The sequence below is a fragment of the Phyllobates terribilis genome, unplaced genomic scaffold, assembly GCF_046119375.1.
Source record: "Phyllobates terribilis strain yellow unplaced genomic scaffold, ASM4611937v1 Scaffold_11__3_contigs__length_659146591, whole genome shotgun sequence".
NCBI classification, from domain to species: Eukaryota; Metazoa; Chordata; class Amphibia; order Anura; family Dendrobatidae; genus Phyllobates; species Phyllobates terribilis.
Window position 1 is genome coordinate 612,435,052 of NW_027362771.1, and position 12,359 is coordinate 612,447,410.

At 41.0% G+C, this 12,359-nt stretch overlaps 1 non-coding gene across 1 annotated transcript; it reads left to right on the top strand.

Annotated features, from left to right (window-relative positions):
• The first annotated feature begins 10,177 nt into the window (after positions 1-10,177).
• TRNAL-AAG (transfer RNA leucine (anticodon AAG)) lies at positions 10,178-10,259 on the top strand. The gene has a single exon. It is a non-coding gene; the product is annotated as a tRNA-Leu (tRNA).
• The last annotated feature ends 2,100 nt before the right edge of the window (positions 10,260-12,359 follow it).

Consider the following 12,359-nt stretch of genomic DNA (forward strand, 5'->3'; position numbering starts at 1 on the left):
AATTAATTTTAATACGGCCTGTTGACGTTTGGCCACGGCTGTGCTCATATCGGTCATCATAACAGGTAACCGTTCACGGGTCGATGTGGAGGTAGACCGTGACGGCTCCTGCAGCGCTGATTCAGAGGAACTGGAGTATGAGGAGGAGTCAATGTGTACAGACTGGATTCCTGCAATCCTTGGAGTTGGCAGAACACGTACAGCGCCACTCTCAAGATCTGTACCCGGCTCCACAATATTTACCCAATGGGCAGTGAGGGAAAGGTATCGTCCCTGTCCATGCTTACTGGTCCACGCATCAGTGGTCAGGTGGACCTTGCTACTGACGGCGTTTTGTAGCGCATGTTTAATTTTTCCCTCCACATGATGTTGCAGGGCAGGGACGGCTTGCCTGCTGAAATAAAAGCGGCTGGGCACGTTGTATTGTGGGACTGCCAATGCCATAAAGTTACGGAATGTGTCAGTCTCCACCAGCCTGAATGATAGCATTTCAAGGGCCAGTAGTTTAGCAATGCCAGCATTCAGAGCCTGTGCTCGGGGGTGGTTTGCCGAGTATGGGCGCCTTTTCTCCCATGCCTGTGCTAACGATGGCTGTAGACTGGCCTGGGAGTGTGAGGATGACTGGGAAAGTGGTGCTGTGGGTGGAATTACACTGTGTCTCTGTACAACAGTGCCAGAGATTCTTCCATGGCGATCCTGTGAGGAAGCCGAACCAGCTGTGTGTGAGCTGGAGGAAGAGGCTACAACACGAGCTGAAGAGGTGGTAGGTGGCGCTGTAGGTTGGCCTAGGTCTTCAGTGTGTTTTTGTAACTCCACCACGTGCTTGGTCCGCACATGTTTCCACATATTTGTGGTATTGAGGTTGCTGACACTTTTCCCTCTTTTCACCTTCTGATTACACAGCTTGCATTTGACAAAGCAAATGTCATCTGCAACTGTGTCAAAAAAGGACCAGGCACTGCAAGTCTTGGGAGCGCCCGCTTTGGATTTTGGAAGAGCCATGCTCCTAATGGGTGCCGAAGTGGAGGCTACAGGCAACCAAGTCTGCCCCCTCCCTCTCCCTCCTTTTTGGGCCGTTCGGGGAATCTCTTCCTCAGAGCTGCTCCCACCACCTTCCTGTCCCTCACGCCATGATGGGTCAAGGACCTCATCATCTACACCACCCTCTTCAAACAACTGCTTCTCCTGGGTAGTCTCGACAGCACAGTACGCACCAGAAAGTGGCACCTGAGTCTCATCATCAGATGCGTACTGAGGTGTGCTGCTGACCATAGGCACTGGCCCACCCGCCTCTTCAGATTCAGAGAGACAAAACGGTTGCGCATCACTGCATACTACCTCTTCTTCAAATTCTCGAATTCTGCTTGGCTGGCCCCCTCTTTCCAAGCCAAGAGATTCAGAGAACAGAAGTAGAGATGGCTCCTGTCCAGGGCTCTCTGACTGCCTGGGCAATTTGGCAGGTGGTGAAGAGACAGATGGGTGCTCTTCAGTGCTCAGGACCTGAGAGGATCTGGAACTAATTGAAGTCGATGCGTTAGCTGCCATCCATCCGACAACGGCTTCAATTTGGTCCTCGCGCAGCAGTGGGGTACGGCTAGCTCCTACAAAGCTGCGCATAAAGGACTGTTCCCTGGTAAAACTGGGGGATGCTGAGTCACTGGTGCCCGCAGCAGGCACAGAATCCCCACGTCCTCTCCCTGCAGGCACAGAATCCTCACGTCCTCTCCCTGCAGAAACTCCACGCCCACGCCCACGACCACGACCACATGCCTTACTCCCTGCCTTCTTCATCTTGGTAGACTGATAAAGATAGGCAGAAAAGTACTAAGGGCTTAGTGTGCTTATTCCTGAACAGCTGCTAACAGGTATAAGAAACACTAATTTTATAAAGTGTGGACTAGACTTTAATATGAGCTAATGTGGCCTACACAACTGTAAAGTGGAGTGTTTGGTGAACTTTATTTAGGTTTTTTTTGTCACAAAAAGACACTGGATGTGCCTAAAGATGTAATAACGATAGTATCACAAACTTTTTGTAGCTATTACAATGTAGGAAGGTAACCTACAATGCAATAGATGAGGCTGCAAAAAATAGGCTAATACTAATCTGGCTGGGGCTGCAGGGCCCAATGCTGCAGAAAGGCTCCTCTATCTACTCCTATATAGTGTGTTTGGAATCAATTTAGCTGAATATGGATGGAACCACCACACTAATAGGAGATATCAGGAAAAATTATGAATTGGCAATAAAGGACAATGTATGAGGCAGTGACACACACTGAGTGCACTACAACCAGACGGGGTTGAAGCACACACTACAGGGTGAGCTGCACTCACACACCAGACCTTGCAGACAGCGGTGAACAGTACAGATGCAGAGCACTGTGCACTAGTGCTGCAAGACGGAAAAAAAATTCTCTATCTACTCCTATATAGTGTGTTTGGAACCAATTTAGCTGAATACAGATGGAACCACCACACTAATAGGAGATATCAGGAAAAATTATGAATTGGCAATAAAGGACAATGTATGAGGCAGTGACACACACTGAGTGCACTACAACCAGACGGGGTTGAAGCACACACTACAGGGTGAGCTGCACTCACACACCAGACCTTGCAGACAGCGGTGAACAGTACAGATGCAGAGCACTGTGCACTAGTGCTGCAAGACGGAAAAAAATTTCTCTATCTACTCCTATATAGTGTGTTTGGAACCAATTTAGCTGAATACAGATGGAACCACCACACTAATAGGAGATATCAGGAAAAATTATGAATTGGCAATAAAGGACAATGTATGAGGCAGTGACACACACTGAGTGCACTACAACCAGACGGGGTTGAAGCACACACTACAGGGTGAGCTGCACTCACACACCAGACCTTGCAGACAGCGGTGAACAGTACAGATGCAGAGCACTGTGCACTAGTGCTGCAAGACGGAAAAAAATTTCTCTATCTACTCCTATATAGTGTGTTTGGAACCAATTTAGCTGAATACAGATGGAACCACCACACTAATAGGAGATATCAGGAAAAATTATGAATTGGCAAAAAAGGACAATGTATGAGGCAGTGACACACACTGAGTGCACTACAACCAGACTTGGCTGAAGCACACACTACAGGGTGAGCTGCACTCACACACACAGACCTTGCAGATAGCGGTGAACAGCACAGGGAACTGTGCACTAGCACTGCAAGGCACAGTGATTTAGAAAGTAGCTTGGGTAAAGCAGTATAGAGCAAATAGGTAGCTAAAACTGTCCCTCAGAACAACAGCGTCCTATCCCTAACTGAATTCACAGCAGAGTGAGCTCAAAATGGCGGCGGTGGCTTTTATAGTGCATCATGACATCATTTCAGCAGCCAATCACAGCCATGCCATTAGTTAAGATGCCTACATGCCTAACAGGATGTGCCCACACTTCTTAGGATCCTCATTGGCTGAATAAAATGAAAATGTCTCATTGCATTATGGGAACTTCCGATTCCGGTATACGATATTGCAATAGTATCGGAATTAAGTATCGGAATTCCGATACCGCGAATATCGGCCGATACCCGATATTTCAGTATCGGAATGCTCAACACTAATGATCAACCATTCTCAAAATTTGCCAAAATCAATCTTGGTCAAAAAAAGTCTAACTGCTAGCTCATATCCCTGTTGCCTTTTTAGGGTTATCAATACAGGATGAGCAGAGTGATTAGCAAACATAAACAGAGCCATGCTGCTTCTGCTGCTTTCCAGTAAGTCACCCTAGTGATGGATTCATAGCTACACTGCTCTGCACTGCTGTATAATGTCTTCCTTGCTGCTGCTTCTGATTATCTGTTGCGTACAGGCAGGGGTGTAGGAATCCTTCATGTTTGAGTGTCCTGTATATGGGAGATCATAGCAAGTAATCTATACCACCTAATTCAGTGATATCTAAAAATTAGCGGATGAGCCAACAGAGGAAAGATTAGTTAAATATCTGGATACAAGTCATATGTTTTGTAAAATAGTGCCCCAGAGTCAATGTACAAACAAATCCCTGGTAATTACGTTGCTGTTGCATAATAACATTTGTCTTTTTGTCTTATTGGATAAAAAATATTTTCTGCCACATACATCAAAAGCAAACTTCTGAAATAAATAACTTTAAACATCTGTAAGAGGTAGCATGGCTGAGCGGTTTAAGGCGCTGGATTTAGGCTCCCATCTCTCTGGAGGTGTGGGTTCAAATCCCAGCGCTGCAATTATTTATTTGGATCTAATTTTTACCAAAAGTTAGGAAACGGTTGAGGAAGTAAAGGGGATTGAGAACTTAGGAGGCAGCGTTCATGCTATCCTATAATCTTGAACAACAAAAGGAGGAAAACCTGCGAAAACTGAGATTTTAAGATTGGACTGTAGAAAGGCAGTACTTAATGGACTCAGTAAAAAGGAAGGAAGGGTAGGATGTTCTAAAGGAAATAAATGTCCAGGAAGGATGGGAGATTTTGCTAAATTAAATTCTCACTGCACAATCAATAACAATCCCGAAAAGAAGGAAGAATGAAAAGCATTTATGGAGACCAGGATGGCTGAATACTGAACTTAAAAGCTTGCTAAAAAGGAACAAAGAAATGAATATCAAATGGAAAGAAGGGTTGATATCTAAAGAAGAATATAATGCTGTCTGTAGGGAAAGCTGGGCTAGCTTTAGAAGAGCTAAAGCCAGTAATGAAGTGAGGCTTGCAAGAGAGACCAAAAGCAATAAGAAAGGATTTTGGAAGTAAGTCAAAAGTTAAAGAAAAGCCAAAGATGCTATAGGATTTTAAAAGGATGAAAAGGGTAAAGTGGTCAATAATGATGTTGAGAAGACTGAACTTTTAAATTCCTATTTGGCTTCTGTGTTCTCTAAGAAAGCAAATGTAACATCAAGTGATCTTCACTGTGCTGTAGAAGAAAAGGAACATGTGAACAAGTCATATGTTTGAATACTGCATATGAGTGGTCATGTTTGCTTTAGGCATCAGAATTAATTACATAATTTACCATCTATGTTACATCCATGTCTGTTCAATCAATGATCAACCATTCTCAAAATTTGCCAAAATCAATCTTGGTCAAACGAAGTCTAACTGCTAGCTCATATCCCTGCTGCCTTTTTAGGGTTATCTATACAGTATGAGCAGAGTGATTAGCAAACCTAAACAGAGCCATGCTGCTTCTGCTGCTTTCCAGTAAGTCACCCTAGTGATGAACTCATAGCTACATTGCTCTGCACTGCTGTATAATGTCTTCCTTGCTGTTGCTTCTGATTTTCTGTTACGTACAGGCAGGGGTGTAGGAATCCTTCATGTTTGTGCGTCCTGTATATGGGAGATCATAGCAAGTAATCTATACCACCTATTTCAGTGATATCTAAAAATTAGCGGATGAGCCAACAGAGGAAAGATTAGTTAAATATCTGGATACAAGTCATATGTTTTGTAAAATGGTGCCCCAGAGTCAATGTACAAACAAATCCCTGATAACTACGTTGCTCATGCATAATAACATTTGTATTTTTGTCTAATTAGGTATACAATGTTTTCTGCCACTTATATCATAAGTAAATTTCTGATTTAAATAAGTTTGAAATTCCATATGAGGTAGCGTGGCCGAGCGGTCTAAGGTGCTTAGATAAAGGCTCCAGTCTCTTTGGAGGCGTGGGTTCAAATCCCACCGCTGCCATTATTTATTTGGATCTAAATTTTACCAAAAATTTGGAATCAGTTGAGGTAGTAAAGGGGATTGAGAATTTAGGAGGCAGCGGTAATTCTATCCTATACTTTTGAACTACAAAAGGTGGAAAACCGGCGAAGACTGAGATTTTAAGATTGGACTGTAGAAAGGCAGTTTTTAATGGACTCTGTCAAAAGGAAGGAAAGGTAGGATGTTCTAAAGGAAAAAAATGTCAAGGAAGGATGGGAGATTTTGCTAAATTAAATTCTCACTGCACAATCAATAACAATCCCGAAAAGAAGGAATAATGGAAAGCATTTATGGAGACCAGGATGGCTGAATACTGAACTTATAAGCTTGCTAAAAAGGAACAAAGAAATGAATATCAAATGGAAAGAAGGGTTCATATCTAAAGATGAATATAATGCTGTCTGCAGGGAAAGCTGGGCTAGCGTTAGAAGAGCTAAAGCCAGTAATGAAGTGAGGCTTGCAAGAGAGACCAAAAGCAATAAGAAAGGATTTTGGAAGTAAGTCAAAAGTTAAAGAAAAGCCAAAGATGCTGTAGGATTTTTAAAGGATGAAAAGGGTAAAGTGGTCAATAATGATGTTGAGAAGACTGAACTTTTAAATTCCTGTTTTGCTTCTGTGTTCTCTAAGAAAGCAAATGTAACATCAAGCGATCTACACTGTGCTGTAGAAGAAAAGGATCATGTGACAAATCATATGTATGACTACTGCATATGAGTGGTCATGTTGGCTTTAGGCATCAGAATTAATTACATAATTTACCATCTATGTTACATCCATGTCAGTTCAATCAATGATCAACCATTCTGAAAATTTGCCAAAATCAATCTTGTTCAAAAGAAGTCTAACTTCTAGCTCATATCCCTATTGCCTTTTTAGGGTTATCAATACAGGATGAGCAGAGTGATTAGCAAACATAAACAGAGCCATGCTGCTTCTGCTGCTTTCCAGTAAGTCACCCTAGTGATGAACTCATAGCTACATTGCTCTGCACTGCTGTATAATGTCTTCCTTGCTGCTGCTTCTGATTATCTGTTACGTACAGGCAGGGGTGTAGGAATCCTTAATGTTTGTGCGTCCTGTATATGGGAGATCATAGCAAGTAATCTATACCACCTAATTCAGTGATATCTAAAAATTAGCGGATGAGCCAACAGAGGAAAGATTAGTAAAATATCTTCATACAAGTCATATGTTTTGTAAAATGGTGCCCCAGAGTCAATGTACAAACAAATCCCTGATAATTACGTTGCTGTTGCATAATAACATTTGTCTTTTTGTCTTATTAGATAAAAAATATTTTCTGCCACATACATCAAAAGCAAACTTCTGAAATAAATAACTTTAAACATCTGTAAGAGGTAGCATGGCCGAGCGGTCTAAGGTGCTGGATTTAGGCTCCCATCTCTCTGGAGGCATGGGTTCAAATCCCACCGCTGCAATTATTTATTTGGATCTAATTTTTACCAAAAGTTAGGAAACGGTTGAGGAAGTAAAGGGGATCGAGAACTTAGGAGGCAGCGAACATGCTATCCTATAATCTTGAACAACAAAAGGAGGAAAACCTGCGAAAACTGAGATTTTAAGATTGGACTGTAGAAAGGCAGTACTTAATGGACTCAGTAAAAAGGAAGGAAGGGTAGGATGTTCTAAAGGAAATAAATGTCCAGGAAGGATGGGAGATTTTGCTAAACTAAATTCTCACTGCACAATCAATAACAATCCCGAAAAGAAGGAAGAATGAAAAGCATTTATGGAGACCAGGATGGCTGAATACTGAACTTAAAAGCTTGCTAAAAAGGAACAAAGAAATGAATATCAAATGGAAAGAAGGGTTCATATCTAAAGAAGAATATAATTCTGTCTGTAGGGAAAGCTGGGCTAGCGTTAGAAGAGCTAAAGCCAGTAATGAATTGAGGCTTGCAAGAGAGACCAAAAACAATAAGAAAAGATTTTGGAAGTAAGTCAAAAGTTAAAGAAAAGCCAAAGATGCTATAGGATTTTTAAAGGATGAAAAGGGTAAAGTGGTCAATAATGATGTTTAGAAGACTGAACTTTTAAATTCCTATTCGGCTTCTGTGTTCTCTAAGAAAGCAAATGTAACATCAAGTGATCTTCACTGTGCTGTAGAAGAAAAGGAACATGTGAACAAGTTATACGTTTGAATACTGCATATGAGTGGTCATGTTTGCTTTAGGCATCAGAATTAATTACATAATTTACCATCTACAGTACAGACCAAAAGTTTGGACACACCTTCTCATTTAAAGATTTTTCTGTATTGTCATGACTTTGAAAATTGTACATTCACACTGAAGGCATCAAAACTATGAATTAACACAGGTGGAATTATATACTTAACAAAAAAGGGTGAAACAACTGAAATTATGTCTTATATTCTAGGTTCTCCAAAGTAGCCACCTTTTGCTTTGATGACTACTTTGCACTCTCTTGGCATTCTCTTGATGAGCTTCAAGAGGTAGCCATCGGAAATGGTTTTCACTTCACAGGTGTGCCCTGTCAGGTTTAATAAGTGGGATTTCTTGCCTTATAAATGGGGTTGGGACCATCCGTTGTGTTGTGCAGGAGTCTGGTGGCTATACAGCTGATAGTCCTACTCAATAGACTGTTAGAATTTGTATTATGGCAAGAAAAAAGCAGCTAAGCAAAGAAAAATGAGTGGCCATCATTACTTTACGAAATTAAGGTCAGTCCAAAAAATTGGGAAAACTATGAAAGTGTGCCCAACTGCAGTTGCAAAAACCTTCAAGCGCTACAAAGAAACTGGCTCACATGAGGACCGCCCCAGGAAAGGAAGACCAAGAGTCACCTCTGCTTCTGAGGATAAGTTTATCCGAGTCACCAGCCTCAGAAATCGCAGGTTAACAGCAGCTCAGATTAGAGACCAGGTCAATGTCACACAGATTTCGAGCAGCAGACACATCTCTTCAACAACTGTTAAGAGGAGACTTTGTGCAGCAGGCCTTCATGGTAAAATAGCTGCTGGGAAACCACTGCTAAGGACAGGCAACAAGCAGAAGAGACTTGTTTGGGCTAAAGAACACAATGAATGGACATTAGACCAGTGGAAATCTGTGCTTTGGTCTGATGAGTCCAAATTTGAGATCTTTGTTACCAACCACCGTGTCTTTGTGCGATGCAGAAAAGGTGAACGGATGGACTCTACATGCCTGGTTCCCACCGTGAAGCATGGAGGAGGAGGTGTGATGGTGTGGGGGTGCTTTGCTGGTGACACTGTTGGGGATTTATTCAAAATTGAAGGCATACTGAACCAGCATGGCTACCACAGCATCTTGAAGCGGCATGCTATTCCATCCGGTTTGCGTTTAGTTGGACCATCATTTATTTTTCAACAGGACAATGACCCCAAACACACCTCCAGGCTGTGTAAGGGCTATTTGACCAAGAAGGATAGTGATGGGGTGCTACGCCAGATGACCTGGCCTCCACAGTCACCAGACCTGAACCCAATTGAGATGGTTTGGGGTGAGCTGGACCGCAGAGTGAAGGCAAAAGGGCCAACAAGTGCTAAGCATCTCTGGGAACTCCTTCAAGATTGTTGGAAGACCATTTCCGGTGACCACCTCTTGAAGGTCATCAAGAGAATGCCAAGAGTGTGCAAAGCAGTCATAAAAACAAAAGGTGGCTACTTTCAAGAACCTAGAATATAAGACATATTTTCAGTTGTTTCACACTTTTTTGTTAAGTATATAATTCCACATGTATTAATTCATAGTTTTGATGCCTTCAGTGTTAATGTACAATTTTCAAAGTCATAAAAATACAGAAAAATCTTTAAATGAGAAGGTGTGTCCAAACTTTTGGTCTGTACTGTATGTTACATCCATGTCTGTTCAATCAATGATCAACCATTCTCAAAATTTGCCAAAATCAATCTTGGTCAAAAGAAGTCTAACTGCTAGCTCATATCCCTGCTGCCTTTTTAGGGTTATCTATACAGGATGAGCAGAGTGATTAGCAAACATAAACAGAGCCATGCTGCTTCTGCTGCTTTCCAGTAAGTCACCCTAGTGATGAACTCATAGCTACATTGCTCTGCACTGCTGTATAATGTCTTCCTTGCTGTTGCTTCTGATTTTCTGTTACGTACAGGCAGGGGTGTAGGAATCCTTCATGTTTGTGTGTCCTGTATATGGGAGATCATAGCAAGTAATCTATACCACCTAATTCAGTGATATCTAAAAATTAGCGGATGAGCCAGCAGAGGAAAGATTAGTTAAATATCTGGATACAAGTCATATGTTTTGTAAAATGGTGCCCCAGAGTCAATGTACAAACAAATCCCTGATAACTACGTTGCTCATGCATTATAACATTTGTATTTTTGTCTAATTAGATATACAATGTTTTCTGCCACTTATATCATTAGAAAATTTCTGATTTAAATAAGTTTGAACATCTTTATGAGGTAGCGTGGCCGAGCGGTCAAAGGCGCTGGATTAAGGCTCCAGTCTCTCTGGAGGTGTGGGTTCAAATCCCATCGCTGCCATTATTTATTTGGATCTAATTTTTCCCAAAAATTAGGAAATGGTTGAGGAAGTAAAGGGGATTGAAAATTTAGGAGGCAGCGGTATTTCTATCCTATACTTTTGAACTACAAAAGGTGGAAAACCTGCAAAAACTGAGATTTTAAGATTGGACTGTAGAATGGCAGTTTTTAATGGACTCAGTAAAAAGGAAGGAAAGGTAGGATATTCTAAAGAAAAGAAATGTCCAGGAAGGATGGGAGATTTTGCTAAATTAAATTCTCACTGCACAATCAATAACAATCCCGAAAAGAAGGAAGAATGGAAAGCATTTATGGAGACCAGGATGGCTGAATACTGAACTTAAAAGCTTGCTAAAAAGGAACAAAGAAATGAATATCAAATGGAAAGAAGGGTTCACATCTAAAGATGAATATAATGCTGTCTGCAGGGAAAGCTGGGCTAGCGTTAGAAGAGCTAAAGCCAGTAATGAAGTGAGGCTTGCAAGAGAGACCAAAAGCAATAAGAAAGGATTTTGGAAGTAAGTCAAAAGTTAAAGAAAAGCCAAAGATGCTCTAGGATTTTTAAAGGATGAAAAGGGTAAAGTGGTCAATAATGATGTTGAGAAGACTGAACTTTTAAATTCCTGTTTTGCTTCTGTGTTCTCTAAGAAAGCAAAGGTAACATCAAGCGATCTTCACTGTGCTGTAGAAGAAAAGGATCATGTGACCAATTATATGTATGACTACTGCATATGAGTGGTCATGTTGGCTTTAGGCATCAGAATTACTTACATAATTTTCCATCTATGTTACATCCATGTCTGTTCAATCAATGATCAACCATTCTCAAAATTTGCCAAAGTCAATCTTGGTCAAAAGAAGTCTAACTTCTAGCTCATATCCCTGTTGCCTTTTTGGGTTATCAATACAGTATGAGCAGAGTGATTAGCAAACATAAACAGAGCCATGCTGCTTCTGCTGCTTTCCAGTAAGTCACCCTAGTGATGAACTCATAGCTACATTGCTCTGCACTGCTGTATAATGTCTTCCTTGCTGTTGCTTCTGATTTTCTGTTACGTACAGGCAGGGGTGTAGGAATCCTTCATGTTTGTGCGTCCTGTATATGGCAGATCATAGCAAGTAATCTATACCACCTAATTTAGTGATATCTAAAAATTAGCGGATGAGCCAGCAGAGGAAAGATTAGTTAAATATCTGCATACAAGTCATATGTTTTGTAAAATGGTGCCCCAGAGTCAATGTACAAACAAATCCCTGATAACTACTTTGCTCATGCATAATAACATTTGTATTTTTGTCTAATTAGATATACAATGTTTTCTGCCACTTATATCATAAGTAAATTTCTGATTTAAATAAGTTTGAAAATCCATATGAGGTAGCGTGGCCAGGCGGTCTAAGGTGCTAGATAAAGGCTACAGTCTCTTTGGAGGCGTGGGTTCAAATCCCACCACTGCCATTATTTATTTGGATCTAATTTTTCACCAAAAATTTGGAATCAGTTGAGGTAGTAAAGGGGATTGAGAATTTAGGAGGCAGCGGTAATTCTATCCTATACTTTTGAACTACAAAAGGTGGAAAACCGGCGAAAACTGAGATTTTAAGATTGGACTGTAGAAAGGCAGTTTTTAATGGACTCTGTCAAAAGGAAGGAAAGGTAGGATGTTCTAAAGGAAAGAAATGTCAAGGAAGGATGGGAGATTTTGCTAAATTAAATTCTCACTGCACAATCAGTAACAATCCCGAAAAGAAGGAAGAAAGGAAAGCATTTATGGAGGCCAGCATGGCAGAATACTGAACTTAAAAGCTTGCTAAAAAGGAACAAAGAAATGAATATCAAATGGAAAGAAGGGTTCATATCTAAAGAAGAATATAATGCTGTCTGCAGGGAAAGCTGGGCTAGCATTAGAAGAGCTAAAGCCAGTAATGAAGTGAGGCTTGCAAGAGAGACCAAAAACAATAAGAAAGGATTTTGGAAGTAAGTCAAAAGTTAAAGAAAAGCCAAAGATGCTCTAGGATTTTTAAAGGATGAAAAGGGTAAAGTGGTCAATAATGATGTTGAGAAGACTGAACTTTTAAATTCCTATTTGGCTTCTGTGT